A 13,070-nucleotide genomic window follows, 5' to 3' on the forward strand; every position below is an offset into this window, starting at 1 on the left:
TTGTATTTCGCTTAAGCAGTTGGCTTTATAGCAAACACCTAATACTGTAGATGTGGAATTAAGCATTTAATCCAGAGAATTGGGGAGAGGGGCTCATCTACGAATGTCCTTCCTCAAACACGCGTGAATGTTCCCGCCCGCTCCCCCTCCCAACATATGGGAACCTTAGAGCAGGGGCAATGTTGCTGTGCTAGCACAATTGGCGACTTCCGGAGGGTTTTGCTTTCCTGCACTGGGGTAGGCGAGGGGCGAGGCTGACGGCGAAGCTCTGGAATAAAGGGGCGGGCGAGGCCGAGCAATCCCGCTCCTGGGGAGAAAAAAAATAATCGGTCGGGAGGCGAAGGCCACGTCTCAGCAAAGGCCGAAGGCGGGGAGCGAGCGTCCATCCCGCGTCTGCTTCCCGGAGCCTGCCTTTTCATAGCTGAAGGCCGGCTTGGGAGTTGAAAAGCGGGACAATGCTACTCTCTCTTTAAAGGGGGCTGTGCGAGAAGAACATCTTTCTTCGGAAGAGCGAGTATGGGTAAACAAGGATGTTCTGGGGCATGAGAAGACTGGGATATAATAACACAAGAGAAGCCAAACTGTGATTCATTTTCCGCCGCACAGCCTGACAGGCTTGCCCGGCTCTTTCCGCGCTTTTTCCCGCCCTTGGCTGCCTTATTCGTTCGCTCGTCTGGCGAGTTACCCGGGGAATTGGGGCTCGGCCAACTGTTTGCTTGCAGATACGATAGTAAGCCTGCTCCGTCTACCGCCCCCTTAAACCAGAGAGACTTAAATCCCTCTCTCCCTCCGCACCTCACTTCTTGTACGCATTTCAGCGCTAGGTAAACGTTTTCGCTGCAGTGGATGTCGGATTCCACGCCCTCTCCGCTAATTTTGTTACTAGGGTCCCCTCCTCTTGTGTGTAAAATGAGAGCCTTTACTACCAATGTTTGAAACGCTGATCTAGTAGCGATGAATCCCGAGTACCGATTTTTCAGTGAAAAAAAAGCAGATCTTGATATCCTACTATAAAACAAATTCTATTGTAATTAAATCACTACTAGGTTGAGAACCTGATCTTACTCTGCATTTAAGCTTGCTTATGATGTAATGTGTATTTTACCAGCTTCCCTAACCTTGAGCCCTTTGAAGCCAATTTATTTGGATTGCCAGCTTCTGCCAGGCCTTCTCTGCTTTTAACAGCTGCAATTTATGGAGGAATTATTTGGAATTTTTCTTTTTGTAATCAAGGATATTACGATAGAGGAAACTTCAGACTGGATTTCTGCATACAATTATAAGGTTGAGAAGGACCTTGACAATTATATCTCACTGGACAACCCACCCACCCCGCAAAAAAAGAAACCTGCTAATCCAGCTTTAAAACAGAGTGGGGCCATAGCTCACTGACAGAGTGCTTTTGCAAACCATGATGTATTTGTGTATTTCCAACCATTATGGCTTAGTCAACAAACTATGGCTAAAACAAACCTTACTTTAAAGCAATGTGTGAATATAGCCACTGTAGTTTATAGGCCATAGTTTATGGCATAATGCATTATATGGATCCAATTGAATTGTGGCATATTCAAACCATGATTAAAATAGAATGTGGCTCACCATGATATCTGAACATAGAATGTAGGTAGGTCTAACAAATATGGGCTGCAAAAATCCAAATGGTCACCCAGTGGCAGCAAAGAGAAAGTAACTGCTGTTTAATAACAGTTGCTTAGATTTTTTGCAGCCCAAATTTGATAATCCTTGTATAAGGTAATTTTGTATGTTTCCTAACTTCCATTTAGATCTTTTTCTCAGCTGCAGTGAGGCCTTAAAACAATATTGTTAAAAATTAAAGACACTTTGGATATTTCAAATTCTTAGTTAAATCGCACAAACCTATTGTATTTCACTGGAGGAGATAATCTGGGCAGGCCAGAATTCTCCTTTATTTATGCCATTCTTTTCTTCATTGCCATCTTTCCTGCAGACACCTTTTTCTCTCAATTTGCCCTCACAGCAGGCTTCTGAGGACAGACAAGATTTTTCTTACCAAAGGTGTAGCTTACATAAGATTTTTAAAATTATGTTAAGGCCTCTGTTCCAAAACACTGTGTGTTTATTCTGAAGTTCTCATATCTGCAGCTGAATTTTCTTTTTAAAAAATTGTTTCCTACATTTCTTCAGAATAATTTGAGATTCAGCAATAAAGTAAATATACATTTAAAGGTTGTGTTAATATAGGGAGCTGTCATCTGGTGCCAAACAAACCAACATTTTAAACAACCGCTTTGGTCCAAGAAAGCTCTTCAAGTAAGGGATAAAAGTAGCAAAATAAACCTAGTTATCTGGTTTGTGTACAATTTTAATTGATTTAAGTGTTTGAAGAAATCACTGAAAAAGGTACATTTCAATTTTATTGAGGAAAATAGAGGTTCTTAATTATAAATATAAGAAACAATTAGATTCTGAGCTCAGTTCCAGGATGCTTCAAAGCAGTACATTTGCCTTCTCACTCTGAGCCCAACATTATTAGAATCATCTTGCTGATCCTCAGAAACTTCCTGAGTAGGGTTATTAGATGCCTGTTTCCCAGCATGTTGGAGAAGGAACACTAGGAAATCCAATTTTCCACTGACAGGTCTAATTCTAAGAGTCTGTTCTGTACACTGCCTCTTCAGTGTACTTTGAGAAAATAATGGATTTGAAATGTGATCTAAGCGAATGCTAGCAAAAAAAAAGAGGTTTAATATTGATGAAATGCAAGAGCATAGGAAACATTTCCTTTTTCTTATTCCTTTCTTTGTGAGCTATATATACATGATGTTTAATCTGTGGTTGAGGGATTCATTTAACCCTGGTTACTGGTGTGGCTATTCTAACAATGGTGTACCAGGGCTCCCAGTGCTATTGCCCCATACCAAGCAAATTGGCTATTTTTCAGTGAAATGCAGGAGTCCTTGGGCCTTTCCCACAACCGAGTTGAAGTGTTTTCCAACCATCCTTGAGCTGCCAGAAAATTACTAGCATGAAATTTTCTGTCTCCATTGCCAGTTCCTACTCTGCATCTATTTCCTGTGCTCCCAGTTACTGCAATCCCCCTTGACTTCCTTCCGATGTATCAACGTTGATACAATATTCCTTCCAATGTTTTTCAAATGGGTGGCAAAGTCTAATAGATTTTATATGTTTTAGGTTCCCCTTGGATAGTATCAGAATAATATTGCCTGAACGTTGATAGGGCTAAAGATGAGAACAATGGGCTCAGGAGGAGATGAAGACAGTGCCATGCAGATAGGGAAAAAAGAGGTGGTCTTGGCATTTTTGTGCCGTGGTTAGGGGCAAATGGGGAAGGGCTCCAGTCTGAAGTTCCAATTACCTTTGTTGAGATGTTTTAAATGCCAGAAATTCATCCCTAATATTGGGTTGTATTTTTTTTAAAGCTTGACAAGCTTCCTAATTTTATTATTAAATCTTTTTGTAATCTCAATTTACTGTCTCAGGCAACTGACACTTGGAAGAAAACAAGCAGCACTTGAAAAAAAAAACCTACCACAAAAGACTATTAAAAACTCAGCTGTTTTGCCTTTCAATATAATGAAATGCCCATATTTAATAGAAATATATGTTATTTCCTTATATAAGGATTTAGAAAACATACTAAATATTTGAAAAACAAGGATAGCACCTTGGTCCACGAAAGAATAAAAAATCCCAAATCCATAGTTCAGTAGGAGCTCATTAGAAGCTAAATACTGTACCACAAAAGAGATTGACTTCAAAGATATTGGCCTAAGGATCTCACCTATTACTAAGCTACAGATTTAAGGATGATTTCATGGTGCCTTTCCGACTTCTGTACTAATTTACAGTATTAGTGAGTAAGGAAACTGGAAAGGCACCGTGAAGTCACTATTACTTGAGATTAATAAAACAACATGTTGGAAAAAGTTTCCAAATTTATTTAATCCAGGTGATGAGTTCAACTCTAAGATTTCTGATCTATCTTTAAAAAACCTTCAAAATTCCTATTTTTGATCTATGCATCCTGTGTCTATAGGTGGAATATGAGTGCTATTGTCAATTGGGCAGGCCCATCCTAAAGAAGAGAAATGTAATTTTCCAGAGTAATTTAATTGAGATGAATAGTGGGAAGAAAATATACAATATGATTCTATCATTATTTAGTATAACTTAGTACAATGTTATACTAAAGAGCAGGTGGTCAAGGAGCCTGAAGACTACATGCAAGAGTAACATATGGAGACTTCCTCCCTTTGCCTTGCACTTGGTCCCAAGTTTCCGTTGCGCAGACTGATGATCAGCAATGGATGCAACTTGGAGGATCCAGCAGAAGCCCTGTATGATAGCAGAATGTGAGATGTGCCCTTGCCAAATATGCTGGCAGGATACTTTAAACACACAAGCAATCCAGAAAAGATCTGGGTGGAATGTAAATGGTACAGGGAGGAGCACATTTATACCAAACTTTTTTTGGGGGGGGTGCCTTCGAGTCAGTGTTGACCCCTGGTGACTACTTGGAGGAGTCTCTGCAGTTTTCTTGGCAACATTTTTTGAAGTGGTTTGCCACTGCCTGCTTCCTAGAGCTGAGGGAGAGTGACCAGCCCGAAGTCATTTTGTGCCTAAGGTGGGACTAGAACTCAGATCTCCTGGTTTCTAGCCTGGTACCTTAATCACTACAGCAAACTGGCTCTCTAACAAACCTTATACCCTTTTAATTCGTAGCAATCCTCTTGTTAATACTGCAGCCTGATAACAGCCCCAGATTAGGTGTCAAACATTTCCTTCCCATTGGGTTCAACTGAAAACGGGGGGGGGGATTCCACCTTTGCACTGAGAACAGCTATACCCATCTATGTCTATGAGCATGTCCACAGATACACGCATCAGTTTAATCCAATGGGTGGGGGGGACGGGCTTTGAGAGTATTCACAATACAATCTATATTGTATTAAATTTTAACATTTTAATACTTATAATTATATAATATTTATATAATATATATATATTGTTTTAGTGATATTTTCTTTTAGCTTTAATTGTCTGTAAACCGCCCAGAGTCGTCGTAATACAAGATGGGCGGTAAAGAAATACGACAAATCTCAAGACAACATGTGTAATACACAACACACACACACACACACACACACACACACACACTATCTTCCAGAGATTTGAAATACACAGCTTCTGCTTGTCCTATTACTACCATGGCTTCATTGTTGTACACTTTCTTTGCAGCTTATTGCATGTTACTATAGGAGCTAACATATTTTATTAAGGACCTTAAGCCAGGCAACATATACAGAACTGTCTGATATTTCCCATCTAAATACTGCCCAAACCACAACCTGCTTAGCTTCGGCTGACTGTTGTATCGTATACCCTCAAGGCATACCTTGTTATCCAGTACTATGCATCCCATAGATTCCAAATGTGTTCTGTATGAAATGATAAATATAAAACCATGGATAAATATGAAAAACACCTAAAATCTTTAGTCGCTATCAGCGTTTCTCCACCTCGGCAACTTTAAGATGTGTGGACTTCAACTCCCAGAATGCCCTAGCCAGTGCTGGCTGGGGAATTCTGGGAGTTGAAGTCCATACATCTTAAAGTTGCCGAGGTGGAGAAACACTGGTCTATATTTTTCGGATCCTATAATCTCAGATAAATATAATTTAAAAAAAAAACTGAGAAATTTTTTTACAACTTCCAATAGTGATTATGAATATTTAAATATTTTGTTATACTACATTTTAAAAACATCAATAAGTTTACTCCTTCCTAGGTTTCCATACCAACCCTTAAAACTTCTGATTGGTTGACCTTGTAACTGTGGTTCATTTACTAAATTATAGTTAAAGCATGGCTTTGCACAATGTTTGAACCAGCCTGTTTTCTACATGGCTGCAGTTGGTGAATTTTGGAGTCCTAGTAAAAGCAAAGGAGACACCTCATGGTTGGGGTCTGCCTACTTCTAGCTTACAGTAACTACTTCACTAATGAATGGTGGTGGTGGTGGGCTTCTACATCTCTATCCTAAAGCCCTCGCATTTGCAGCAGGTGCAAGTTCAAGTCGACCACTCTGTTTGAAGGCTGGGGCGACTGATGTTGGAATGGGCTGGAAATCTTTCTCCCTCTCCATTCCTAGCAAATTTATCTAGAGCTTCATTGATCTGAAATATTCTTTGTCCTGAGATGAAGGGCAGAAGGTGGTTACTAACAGAAAGCCCTTTCAGTGCAGCAGGAGGATCGATGGGGTATTCCCAAGAGCAGGCGCTGCCTGCTTTAGAATAAAATCAATGTCTTCCTATCCCCAAGCACAGAAGTCTCAAGAGGCTTGCTGCCTAATTAAGTAGGCAGGATGCCCATGTGCTGCCAGGCAACGCCCAGCTTGATTGCTAAAAGATGGAACAGGAATCCTGGTAGCATTTGCTATTCCTTTTCCACCTTGCCTTAAGAATAGACATGCGGCCTTGAATGCATGCAACAGCAGCAGCTGAGAGACTAGAGGCAGCAACAGAAATAGAACAATTTCCCTTCGTTTTCAATTACTGTTCTGCTGGTAGTAGCCAAGTAACAGGGTTTCCCACTGGAGGGAAAATAGCTGTTTATGACTAGGACATTGGGTAGAAGTGTGGGTTGCAGGAAAAGACATTTTTAATCTTGCCCATCCCCAGCAGGGAGGGAGGGAGGGAGGAAGGAAGGAAGGTTGTGCTGAGAGAGAAAGCTGTTGGCAGATGGCTGAAGCACATTCACATCATGGAAGGAGGTGCACAGTGGCTGTCAGTCTCAAATGTCCTTTTGACAACTGTGGCAGTGGCAATGTGGAGAGATGGGGACACCTCTCAGTGTTGACCTGCAGGCGCTGGCTTCCATCAGCAGCAAAGAAACCACGCAGAATGGCCTGCAGGTTATGAGGTTCTTTATGCTGAGAGGCAGCATGTTGTAAATGTATACTAATGATGACTAACCAATACAGCTTCTATGGTGTGGGGCAAAAATAAGTATATCGCTTGCTGTATTATAATGACATGATACACAAATGCAGATATTCTGTTTGCATATAATAAATTAACTAATTACATTAAAGTTGCTAAACTTCTGGTTCTAGATAAGGCAGGCATGAGCATTGCAGTAATTTAGCCAAGTTATCAATGGCAGTATGAAAGACTAAATCACAAAATCAGAGTTGGAACGGATCTCAGAGGTCACCTACTATAGTTTAACCCCCAGCTCAGTGTGGGATTCACTAAACCACTTCAGATGACCTCTTTGAAGACTCTCAGTGAAGAACATATCACTTCTGAAGGGAACTGATCCACTGGTTGACAACTCTTTCTGTCAGGAAATTCCTCCTAATGTCTAATTTAACTCTACTTCCTTATAGTTTCAACCCACTGGTTCTGGGCCTACCCTCTGAGACAACACAGAACAAGTCCTCTCCCTTCTTTATATGACAACCCTTTGGGTACCTGAAGACTGCTATCAGGTCTCCCCTCAATTTTATCTTCTGGGTAAAACATGCCCAATACCTTTAACTTTTCCTCATAGGACTGGGTTACCTATTCCCTCATCATCTTGGTAAATCTGTTCTGAACTTACTCTGGTTGTGGATGTCCTTTCTGGACTGCAGTGCCCAGAACTGGATGCAGTATTTGAAGTGGGGCTTGACCAAGGGAGAGTATATGACAATCACTTATCACAATCTGGATCCTATGCCCCTCTCAATAGCATTTGCCTTTTTAACAGCTGCATTATACTTAGCTCAAGTTCAACTTGTGATCTACTAGAACACCCGGAACCTTTTCACATACTATACTATCAAGTCAGGTCTCCGCCATCTTGTGCCTTTCATTTTTTTTCTTCCCTGATGCAGGACTTTACCTTTCTCCTCTTAAATTTCATCCTGTACTTTAACCCATTCTTCAAGTGTCTCTAGAACTTTTTGAATCTTCTTTCCTCTTCTAAAGCATTAGCTACTCTACCTAATTTGGTGCCAGCTTTGCAAATTTGATAAGCTTCCCCTGAATCCCTTATTCTGGGTCATTAATAACCATATAAAACTACACAGGGCCCAGGACAGAACCCTGTGTACTCCACTCAATGCTACTCTCCAAGATGATATAGAGCCAGTTTTAGCACTTTTAGTACAGTCGTTCAGCTAATTATAAATCCATGTAAAAGGTGTAATATCTGTTCTACATTTAATTATTTCATTAATGAGGATATCATTACAGACTTTGCTGCATACAAGTAGTCCTTGTTTAGCGACCACAATTGGACTGGCAACTTGGTTGTTAAGCAAAGCAGTTGCTAAGTGAAACTACAACCGTGCTTATGATCTTAGTTCAGCTTTCCTTTGCTTTATAGACCCGTGGAGGTTATAAATGCGAGGATTGGTCATGAAGTTATTTTTTCAAACTGTTGTAACTGAATGGTTGCTAAATGAGGCAACTGCTGAACAAGGACTACTTGTACTTTGCTGCAGTTAAGATATACTATGCCCATTGTATTCTCTCAATCTGTTAAGCTAGTAAACAGTTGATAAGGTTAGCCTGGCATGACTTGTTTGGCACCACTTGACCAGTGGGTGTCTAGGCCTGGGGCCCTGAGTGTACAAAGGGACCCATCTCCTGGTTGTGTTAGCGACTGCTATATTTTTTTGGGCTGCTATGTATTTTATTTTGTTTTATTTTATAGTTATGATTGTAATGGTTTTTATTTTTTTCATTCAGTTTTAGATATTGTTTGCTACCCAGAGTCATTTGGAGGGGTGGGCAGCTATGTAAATTGACTAAAACAAACAAATAAATAATACATAGGACACTACATTTTCAACCTGTCAATGGGAACATTGGGTTGTTTGATACTTCTAGACCAATACAACTGCTCACTTATTCTTAGCCAGCAAACTCAGGCTAACATAGCCCCGAACATACCCTTGGAATAACCCTTTTTAAAAAACATGTATCAGAAGTAAACCCCTTCTATCAGATGTTGAACTTGTTAGTGGATTCTGGCCATCAGAGTCCCACTTCACAAATAAGCAGATGCATCAGCTGTATACCCAGCTTCATGGCCAAGACAGTTATCTTCAGCCAATATTGGATAGCTACAGTTATGACACATTTGTTTGCAGTATCCATGCTTTAATTTTGACTTTAACAGCAGATTGCATGGATTAAACACCTCACCTAATTTGGAGCTTTTCAGCGTTTTCCCTCCTTTCTGTTTACACTACCACAGTGTGTCAAGGGTTCTAGAGAAGTCAGAAGCTGCACTCTTTTGCACGGTCCTAATAAAAGTTATTACTCAATTATGCATTTTGGATGTGTATTTTTCATAGACCACAGCTATCACTGTTATTTGTATCTGAGGTGTAAAACATCTCTAAAACATACGTGATCTGTGAAATGGTCCTTGGGGAATTTGAGGGGTCTAGGGTCAGTGAATTTATTTTGGCCTCTAATAGAGAAGAAACCCCTGCACCACTGACCTCAGATCCCCCCACATCTCTAGAGATCCATCCTCTGCTTCCCTGGGCCTGTCTTTTGTTGACTGTTGCTAGCAACTATGTAGTACCCTAGTAACTGTTGTCATGATCCTCCCTGGATGCTGTTTCAGGCAACCAGGGCAAGTGCTAAAAGCACAAAGAGATAAAAATCACTTGAGGAAAAATATGCAAACCGTTAAGAGGTTGTTTATTTCCCACAGACAGGCCAGGAAAAAAAAACACCAGAGGCTTAAGAACAAGAATTGTTTTTTTGGATCCCACCATTTGCTTTGTATGTATGTATGTATGTATGTATTTAACTGTCAAATTTGTATAGCCGCCCATCTCAAAGAAAAGTGACTCTGGGCAGCGTACAGCACTTAATTAAAAACCAGTAACTATATAAAACCATTCATTATTAAAAACTATAAAAAAACACAAGAACAGGAGAGGATGATGTTAGCCTCAGAAAGGGAAAGAAATATTCGCTTCCCGCCAGATCTGAAGGTCAGCTTTCCTTCTTGATATGGGCAACAAACCAAGCATATTAAAGTGGGCTACCTGTTTGACCTTGCTGTTTCAAGCTGAACTTGATTCATTTTTTTCTAGAAGATGAACTGTTGATACCTATTGTTCAATAAAAAACCAAGGAGAGGGGTGTTGACTTGTCAAGCACAAATGCCAGCATTATGCAGTGATGATCTGTTTGTTGATATGTGCAGGTTACCAACAGCAGTTACTGGAAGCTACTGGACCAATATTCCTCTTGACATGTTAATAACACAGAGAACTTCAAGCACTGGAGAAGTGAGGCAGTGCCACTGACTCCACTTCCCCAGCTCATGAGGCATTCTTGCATCATCATCATCATCATCATCATCATCATTTTATCTCACATTCCTTGATAACTCTGTGTCAGTTGAGATGTCTAGAACAGACATCTGTCTGCATGTGCAGTGGAATGTTCCATGTGAGGTAGAAAGGATTTGATCAGGTGTGCAGAACATTTAGAGCAACATTTGCAATCCGTTCACTCTCTAAGTGAGTAGTTTCCAACTCCGGAAATTCGTCAACCACCAAGGCCATTATTAAGAATTCTGGGAATTAAAGGACATACATCTAGAAGGTGCACAAACTGGTGAATGCTGGTTACAGAATGGTTAAGAGCATGCTGCAGGTATCTATTCTCAATCCAGGTGAACACAGGAAGGATGAAGAAGCTCTTACTCTTGGTGTTGAGCCATGTCACCTTACATGTACAGAGTACTGCATGCATCGTTCACGATAGAATGCTTATGCTATATAGTTTGGCAGTGCCAGGAAAGAGATAGGAATTAGTAGTGATGGCTAACATACTGAGCTGTATTGCAAAGTGTGGACACTTCTGGCCTCAACAATCTCCACCCAGCTGAGCACAGCCTCCCAGGCCTCTCTGCTCCTCTGCCAACCTTTTTAAAAAATACGTGTTTGGGAGTTCACACACAGTAATGCCCATAACCAAGGCTGTGCCAGTTAAGGATGATAGGGCACCCAACAGGAAAAGCTGCTGCCCTACAGCAAGACCACTGTGTTTCCCAGATACATCTGTCAAGCACCAGATTAAGCTAGAGGTGGCTCAGCCTAAGAAAGTGGCTTGCCAATGACTATCTGGTGATCCTATTTCAGAGGTGAGATTCAAACTGGAGACTTCCTGATTTGTGGTTCAGTTTTTCAGCCACACCTGCTCCTAAAAGCATAACAATAGCAGTTTGCAACTGCTTTGATTTGGGATGTATACATGAGAAAATGGATCCACAGCACCTGGGATCTCTTTTACCACCTTAAAAAAACTCCCACACAAAACAAAGAAAGATGCAAATGTTGCCAGATATACATCAGTTTCATAAGAAGGTACCTTCCTCCTGGCCCCACCAAGTTAACCTTCAAGGACCTGTGCAATTTCATTTTTTTCTTAGCAATTATGGGCAAGCGGGGAAGCATCCGCTATAAACCATGGCAAACAGAAGCTTCAGAGCTTTTCCTCCTCCCCCACTAATAGCATCTGCTCTTAGACCAACCCCCATTAATATTCATTAGCATAATGCTGTTTAGGCAATAGATGCCAAATAAGCCCATTCAGTGAAATCCAGCTGGGTTTCCATCCCTTATATTAGTGAACCAGGGATCGTGGATCTGCCTCTGGTCTCATGTGTGAGGCTATGACGGTTGGCTCTAGTCCAAATATTACAAGAAAAATGGTCCTCCCCATTGAAAAGAAAAGGTGTATTTCTCTACTGAGAGTTCAATATCCTATTGTTCCCATGTAACATGCCATTATCTTATATCTCACAACAGGCTGGAAAAACTGGAGTAATACTAAATAATGTCAAAGCTGAGATAATTAGAGAAATAGCAAAAAGACCAAAAAAGAAGAATCAGCTAGTTCTCATTTGCTGTTTGTTAATGTGCACATTGGTTAATTTTTCTCTGAGCTCTTGTGCAGCATTAAGGTACTGTGTTGATTTCATTGTGAATTCTACAGTATAACCTTTCTGTTGGCGGAAGCTATCGGGATGAATTAACTGAAGTATACGCAAAATTGCTCAGCCTCACTAGTGATGGGAGTGGTGTCCTGAGTCCTCTTCTTGTTTGAAATGTTTGTTGTCTGTCCAATCTCCTTCAACAGCAATGTTATTCAGCATCAGCTGTCTGCTTTTATTTTTGTCTTTTCACACATCTAAACATACACTTCAAAGTACCATCAGATTTTCCAGTAGTGCTGAAATTCTGAAATCACCCTCTCTCTAGTTCATATTCCAGAAAGAGCCAGCCAGCCTACTGGATAGTACATAAACATCTATTTCAAGAGCCAGGGGATTTCTCACCTCAGACGCTATTTTCTTGAAAACCAGCAGTACATTAAAACCAAGGGCACATTGATTAAGGTTTATCCAAATGTTATCCAGAAGAAATTAGATTATTAAATCTGACCCACTTCTTTCATTTTAGCATTATGCAGCTATATACAGTCTTCTGGAATAGAATAATCCATCTGATCTGGCTATGGCTAGATCTGTGTCCTGGTTTAAAGTACTGCAAACTTCTATATGTGGGGCAAATCTTGGAAGACTGTTGCAAAGTGTTAGCAGTAGAACTTGGCTAGTTCTTATCAGGATCATATACCCCTGTGAAAAGATCTGTACTAGTTACTAAATGGTTTCTAGTCCAATGCAAAGCATTCATTTTAAAATTTAAACCTTTAAACTGCTTCAGGCCTGAAAACTGAGGAATTGCCAATTTAGAGTGAACTTGTCTGAATAAAAAGGTTGGCAGGAGATACTAAGATGCCTCCAGGTTTAGAGGCTTGTTTGCCAACCACATGGGAATCCACCTTCTGCACCATTTCCAAATGGTAGAACCTATTTCCTGGAGAATTACACTACATCTCTGTTCTCTCTGCTTTTAGAAAAGGGCCTTTTGAACCAGACTGATAATTATTTAAGCGGCTATGGAGGTGGAGACTCATTTCAAAAACAGCTGCTGCCTGATCTTCACAATGCTCAAAGGAAAAGACTCTCAACCCACCATG

The sequence above is a fragment of the Candoia aspera genome, chromosome 2, assembly GCF_035149785.1.
Source record: "Candoia aspera isolate rCanAsp1 chromosome 2, rCanAsp1.hap2, whole genome shotgun sequence".
Classification (NCBI taxonomy): domain Eukaryota; kingdom Metazoa; phylum Chordata; class Lepidosauria; order Squamata; family Boidae; genus Candoia; species Candoia aspera.